The 7,324-nt window shown below is 42.0% G+C and overlaps 1 long non-coding RNA gene across 1 annotated transcript in view; it reads left to right on the top strand.

Annotated features, from left to right (window-relative positions):
• Positions 1–5,792, top strand: part of LOC142072962 (uncharacterized) — a 100,618-nt gene extending 94,826 nt beyond the window's left edge. The window contains exon 3 of the long non-coding RNA XR_012669589.1: positions 5,712–5,792. This is a non-coding gene — a long non-coding RNA (uncharacterized LOC142072962). The remainder of the gene's footprint in view (positions 1–5,711) is intronic.
• The last annotated feature ends 1,532 nt before the right edge of the window (positions 5,793–7,324 follow it).

Genomic DNA, 7,324 nt, shown 5'->3' with positions numbered 1-7,324 from the left:
TGTTGCTTCAGTCACACCACCTCTCTCTTTGCAACCCTCCACTGGCTCCCTGTTAGCCATAGCATCAAACATAAACTACTTGTCTTCACTTTTAAGGCCCTTCATGGCCTATCCCTCCCTACCTTTCATCTCTTATATGCTACTAAGATGCTGAATCCCATCTTTGCTTTGCCATAGATTCCAGTCTTCATCACCAGTTTGTTAAATTTTCAAACAAGCACCTTGATGCTCCTCTCTCATGCCGCCCCTTGTGTATAAGAGGAACCCACTGTAGACATTTGCAAAACCACCTCATTGTCCTCCTTCAAAGCCTTCCTTAAAATTCTCCTCTACCAAAAAGCCTGCAAAATACTCAACAATGGTTAGGCAGCTGATGTGCTATCAGGATAACCAGGATTGTCTCACTGTGTCCTTGTGCTCCTCCTGTCTGTTTGTATCCCCTGTTATCTCATATCTTATACTTAGATTGTAAAACCTCATCATCTTTTTGTTGTAGGTATGTAAAGTTCCTAGCACAACAGGGCCCTCCTCCATTGTTGAGGCCCTTAGGCAACTACCGCAATATAAATATTAAGTAAGGATCTGATCAAAACTCTCACTGAAATCAGTAGAAGTCCAACCAAGTGTTTCTTTCTCTTTCTTTTTATGGTCACACATAAAAGATCTCAAAAGCCAGTTTGTTACTATTGCCATCTTGCTTTTACCCATGTGAGTTCTGTCATGGTTTCACAGATAGAGGTTAATGCTGGCCATATGGAAGCTGGAATGCCAAGCTCTTACATGGTTTTGGTTTCTACTAATTTCTATAGATTGTGATTTCTAGTAGTTTGTTTGGTTTCTTGTCGTTCTTTAGATTGTAACCTAGTCATTTCAGACATTCTCAGGACTAGTCATTTAAGATACCAAACCTTGAAATTGTTACTGGTCCCTCTGCTAAGAAGGAAGTTCTTCTTCTGCCACTTGTCTAAGACTGACAAGTGCCAATCTAGTAAGTTCCAGAAAAAAAAAGATACAACCAAAAGCTAAACTAGTGTTAAGCTAGCAGGGACCACTCCTCCATATCTGAGAGAGCTATCCTTGTTAGTCTGGAAGCAAATCAGTGCTTTCCCTAAAGGGAGAACATTGTTGTGACTTCATGTAATTGTTTTTGAGCCACTCCTCTTTAATTTGGCTGAGCTGCAGCCATGGGAACTCCACCACGCCTTCGCTCTAAGGGTATGTTTTAATTGTCAGCTCAAAAGGTCTGGGAGGAAGAGGGGTGTTTTTGTACATTCCCTCTCCTTGTCTTCGTTACCCACATAACCTGAGTGTTTCTCCTTGGCAGCTACTAACCTCGTACCTGTTCTTTGTAAGTGATCTTAGTGTGAGAGCCCAGAGCAGTGTGTTTTATATTTATCAGACTGCAGAGTAACAGATGTGGAAATTAATCAACCTTTCATTTTTTCCACTGCCTCAGGAAAGCTGCAAACTTTAAACAGTTTTTCTGATCTTATATTTCAAATTCTAGAGGGTATTTTCATGTGTCGCTGAGGGTTTTGGTTTAGTTGGTGGGTAGTTTCATATCATAGCATTACCAGCTATTGCTATTATAGCAAAGTGTCAATCGCATTTTCCATTGTGAATGCCCCCATTTTTTGCTGGGGTTCATTTGTGAGACAGTCAGGAAGCATTATCTTCTGTCCTACAGAAAATCTCGTTAAGGCTGATATTTTCAGTACTGCTTAGGAAATCTAGATGTACAATTCCCATTGAAATTAATGTAGTAATAAGGGAGTATTTAAAGGGAGTAGTGCATCTAAATTCTTTAGGCAGCTTTGAAAAGTCTCACTTTTTTGTAGTAAAGGAATAATAATCTTTTGGGTGGCTTCAGAAGCCCAATTTTAAGTCTAGAATTCTGTTGACTCTTGACCCTTGGTATAGTTTGGTGCCTTCAAAAAACAGAGTAGAGATAGGCCTGAGTAGCAAATTTGGTTCCAGTTCTGGGTTTCAAACCCTTCCCTCCTTCAAAATTCAGGAGTGGTCACATCTGGAGTTTTGGTTTAGCCCATAACACAGATGGGGCCAATAAAAAAATTGGCTTCAGATTTAGGTTTGGATGATGATTTTTGAAGTTTGAGGGTGGTAGACCTGGGGTGTTGGTGTGAGCCCATCTCGAAAATAAACTAAGCCGAGGAGCTGTCAAACTGAAAAGCAAATGCTGTAGGTATGGGAGGGAAAGGTGAGGATACTTCATACTTATGATACTTCATCATACTTCTAACTGTGCAGGGCTCTTCTCAGGATCTGTCAGTGGCCCTTTAACTATATAAAGGAAGATCTTCTTTCCCCATCCAGCCAGGAGATGAGTGGACCAGGAAGAGCTGGGCAATTTTTTCAATAAATATTTTACTGGCCAAAAAATACAGTTTTGGGTCATCCAATACGGGTCAAATTTGGCAAATGTTTTCAGGCGAATAAAAATGGGGACAGGAGAATTTTGAAAATTTCATTTTGAAATGATTGTTTCTAAATTTAGCTAGATTTATCTTTTTTTAAAAAAATGTTAAAAAGCATCCAGAAATGAAACACAATGTTTCATTTTGTTCAATCCTAAACTAAACTTTTTTTGGGGTTTTTTTTGGTTAGCCTCTGAATTGAAAAAGTCAATAATTTGCCCTGCTCTAGTGCCAGGCCTCTGCCAGCCTATGGAGTAAGAGTGTAGAAAAGGATTCTTTTGGGCAAGCAGGCAAGGCATAGAAACTCAAAAGGCAGGGGATGCTGCAGGTAAGGACAGAGGTGCACAAGCACAAAATGTGAATAAGGCCAAGGATGGGAATAGCAGAGGGTGCCACTATGCATGACAGAGATATTCCGCAAAAAGAACAGGAGTACTTGTGGCACCTCAGAGACTAACAATTTGTTAGTCTCTGAGGTGCCACAAGTACTCCTGTTCTTTTTGCGGATACAGACTAACACGGCTGCTACTCTGAAACTAGAGATATTCTGGCAGAACTGCATGGAGCCTTAGAACTGGAAAAGCAGGTTGAGTTGGGTGGGAGTTTCAGGACTGGAATGGTAGAAGGTGCTACAGCTCAGGATTGAGGTACATCAGCTAAACTGTGTTGGGGAAGAGTTCATAGAGCCTGCCTGTGCAGTGCCTATGATGATTTGCAAAAGTACAATCCATTCCTCACCGCTCTGAGCACTAAATTTCATTGCTCAATCATCACATCCCAACCCTTTGTGTGCCACCCACCTTTTATATTGTAAGCTCTGTTATAATTTAACATCTATATTGCATTAGTACCTAAATGCCACAGTTTGTGTTTGATGCAATGGAAGGGAGCCAATGAAGGAACTTAAAGACTCAGTGCCATAGTCAGAACAAGACAAGGAGATGATCTTAGCAGCAGCATTTTGAATAGATATGAAAGGGGTGAGGTTGCAGGCACGAAAGCCAGAGAGGAGGAGATTGCTTAGTCAAGGCATGAGATGATCAGAGCTTGCATAAGAGTTTTAGCAGTGTGGGCAGAGAGGAAAAATTGAAGCTTGGAGATGTTGTACAAGAATATATGGCAAGAATTAGACACAGCCTGGATGTCTGGGTCAAAGGAAAGGGCTGAGTCAAAGATGAAGCCAAGATTATGGGCTTGAGCAATGGAGAGGGTGTTGGTGTCCTCTGAAAGAGAAAGGCGGAAAAGCAGCGGGTTCGGGACGAAAGGTCATTAACTTGGTTTTGGCCATGCTGAATTTCAGTGTAAAGTTGGCCAGGAACTGTCATTTGTTATATGTGTGTACAGTTCTTAGCACATTGGAGCCCCCACCTGTTTGAAGCTAGGTGCTACTGTTGATAAGGGTAAGGACCACAGTGTGAACCCTCCAAAACTTGGAGGCAGGGGAGTATTTAAAATGAAATCCAGAACTGAACCACCTCTCCTTACAGTTACACAAAACCTCCCCAGTGCTTTTTTTCCCATGCTCAAGCCATCTGTTTTTCCCCATTTCACCAGAAAAAAAGCTTACCCTAGGAAAGCATTACAGTACATGCTCACTTAAGTTTTGTTTACACTGCAAGTACAAGGAGTATACATGACTTGAGTTAGCTCACCTGCATAAAATAGCAGTGAAGACACAGTAACTCAACTTTTAATTCAGGTTAGCAGCTCGAGTTCAACCCCAGGTACCCCTATGGGCTTGAACCCAAGCTGTTAACCCAAGCTAAAAGCAGAGTCTCCACTGCTATTTTAACCCAAGTTAGCTCTCACAGGTTAGCTAACCTGAGTTAAGAACACATCTCTTTTTGCAGTGTAGACGTTCCTACACAAATGGGGTGGCTAGGTGGCAAGGTAAGCAGCTATTTAACATCCCCAGATTTTACTCTTCTCCGGGGCTGATGTGTGAGAAAGGTTACTCAATCCATCAGAGTTTTGCAATATTTTCACCCAAACCAACAAAAACAACAACAATGGGTGCCATCCCATTGTGGAGTAGGAGCCCTGGCAACTGAACAGCATGTAACCATGTTGGAAATCATTAAAGAACAAGGTTGCATGTGAGTGGTTTTAAATGATAAACCAGTCAGGTCAGTCTCAACCTAAAAGGGATCCAGGCACACATTGTACTGGGAAGAGAGAAATCTGAGCCAGCTGTCTGAGCATTCCGTACGTCATAATCGCCCCAAGATGACTTGTGAGACTGGGGACGGTTTGACGAGACCGAGGGGCATGGAAACAGCAAAGAGGAAAAGCAATCCAGTAAAATCAAAACAAATTTGGAGGTTGCTAAACCTCTTCGTTTGCACAGCTATGCCAGGTGCATCAAAGACAAAGCTCTGCTGAGAAGAGAGGGAGTTGCTCTTTGTTGAACAGCCAGTTGATTTTTCCCCCCTGAAATTTCCACAAAAAAATGACAGAACTTTTATTTCAACATGCCCTTTTTATTTGGCCAACTTTTGACTAGCTCCTGATCGGTCATGTCTCAAGACTTCAATTCAAATTCTTCCTCTGCATATATCAAGTGAATGTTAATTAGTAGGGTCAGCATAGTTGTCCATCTATGCACATCACAAACTCACCACATACACATGGCTCAGTTGATAGTCTCCGCTCAGGAAAGACCCAGGTCTGAAATATCAGGATCTCCAGGGATATGTTGCAGGTCAGGGCTGACATGCATTGATAGAATGCTATTGAGTGTGCGGGCACAGGATAGGAAAGCAATGAAAGTGCCAGTCTAGAGAAATAGCTCTTATTTCTTATGTACATATACACCTGAGCACTTCAATCTTTAATGCAGTCATCCTCCCAACACCTTGTGAGGTAGGGCAGTTATTCCCTACTTTACAGTTATCCCCTACTATTATCTCCACTTTACAGATCAGGAACTGAGGGTGACTTGCCCAAGGTCACACAGGGAGTCTGTGGCAGAGTAAGGAATTGAACCTGAATCTCCCAAGTCCCACATAGCACCCTAGCCACTAAACCATGCATGTTGTGGGCCAGGATTAAAACAATAATGCAGCTCTTATATAGCACTTTTCATTCATAGATTTCAAAGTGCTTTACAAAGGAGGTCAGTGTCATTTTACCGATGAGGTAACTGAGGCATGAGAAGTGACATGACTTGCCCAAAGCCATCCAGCAGGCCAGCGGCAGAGCTGGGAATAGAACCCAGATCTCCTGGTTCACTGCTGTATCCACTAGGCAACACTTCCCCCTGTTTTGTTTTAACAGTGTGATGTACAGGAAGACATGAGGGCACGACTGTTGAAGCAATTGGTGCTTTGCGTCAAGGCACAAGATCATCTTGTCCAGGTATTTATAGAGCACCCATTGACAGAGCTGTGAGTGTGGAAAAGCATACATAACACTAGGTCCTGTTAGCTTTAGCCAGTGCAAAAAGCCCTTGCTTTTAGGAACATTAAATGAACTACAACGTAAATAAATGAAAATGAAGAGTTCTCTCTTGCTATTGTGTTGCAGGCATCGTTTGTTAGATGCTGCTGTACTGTGGAGTCCTTATCTCTCCCTCCAGATAAACTAAATCAGGACTCCCGAGGCTGACTCTCCTAGAGTGTTCTCATCTGCCAGAGATTTAGCTGCCCTTTTCTTGTATGTTTTGCTAGAGAGTGATTTTTTAAAAAAATCTTACTTTAACCCCCAGCACACTCATCATTCATGGCTTACACCCTTCGGACATAAAGGTCTGAGGAGGGATGCTCCAAGGTCTTTTGTTCATGTTGATGAACTTTACTTTCCATAGGCAGCGACAGGATCTCTGTTAAACACAGCTGCTTCAGCCATGCTAAAAAAGTGGTGCCTTGTGTAGGGTAGAACCTGGAACAGCTCACAGACAGATCTGTGACTCCCACCTCTTCCCATGCCATTACAGTAATTAGACTTAGCTCCCCCATCACTCTTGCTTTCAGTATTCTTTTAATGGGGCTTAATGAGCATTCAGCTGTTGAAACATGAATCAAATGTACAAATTACACTTGAAGTCACTGCGGAAAATCAGTTGACTGTGATTTTGAGCCCCAGTGACTTTTCTCACTCTGCAGGGGTATTTGGTCCAGAGACATGGAAAAGGCAGGTCCCAGGTGGATAAATGAGGCTTGGATTTTAAGTTCAGCTGGAGGAAAATTTGGTGAGACATCATTGCTTTTTTAGCTTGAAGACATTATCTACTCATCCTGCTGATTTATTCTGTGAAGGGGGCTGAAATCTACTTTTAATTAAAACCTATGGGTCAGAGCATAAATGTAGGACACATATTAACTTCTTTGCACAGTGGATCTCACTGATGCTAATGGGACATTTCCACAAAAAGCAAGGGTCAAATATGGCCTTTCTATGATAACTCAGCTTTTAGATATTATCATTGTTATTTAAGTACCTGACGGTCACATTCAGCATCACTCAATAGGAAAATACACTCCACTTTTAGGACCACCATTATTTCTGCCCTTTATTTCTCTTCCTTTCTCACCTTCCTTTCAATGCTTCTCTTCTACTTCCCTGTCTTTGTGTCCTGCTGCCTTGCTACCCTCTGCTTTTTCTCTCCGCAGTCCCTCCAGCCCTGCCACATGGACTTCCCTCTCATCTCTTCCATAATTTATCTGCTGAAATGGTCAACATTGAAATAATTTATATCAAGGTAAAAACTACAGTGCCTCGTCTCCAACTAGGATTTTACATTGAGTTAGCTTCCTCAATATAAAAGCACACTTTTTTTGCAGTGAAGAAAAAACCTTAATTCTATTCCTCCCTCCAACAGGGTTCTTCTTGAGTAAATCAGTTAATTGCTTTGTGCCTCAGTTTGCCTACCTGTAAAATGGGGATAGTGC

Source organism: Caretta caretta, chromosome 8 (assembly GCF_965140235.1).
Source record: "Caretta caretta isolate rCarCar2 chromosome 8, rCarCar1.hap1, whole genome shotgun sequence".
Taxonomy (NCBI): Eukaryota; Metazoa; Chordata; order Testudines; family Cheloniidae; genus Caretta; species Caretta caretta.
Note: the sequence above shows the minus strand (reverse complement) of the source record. Positions and strands in the feature narration are given on the sequence as shown.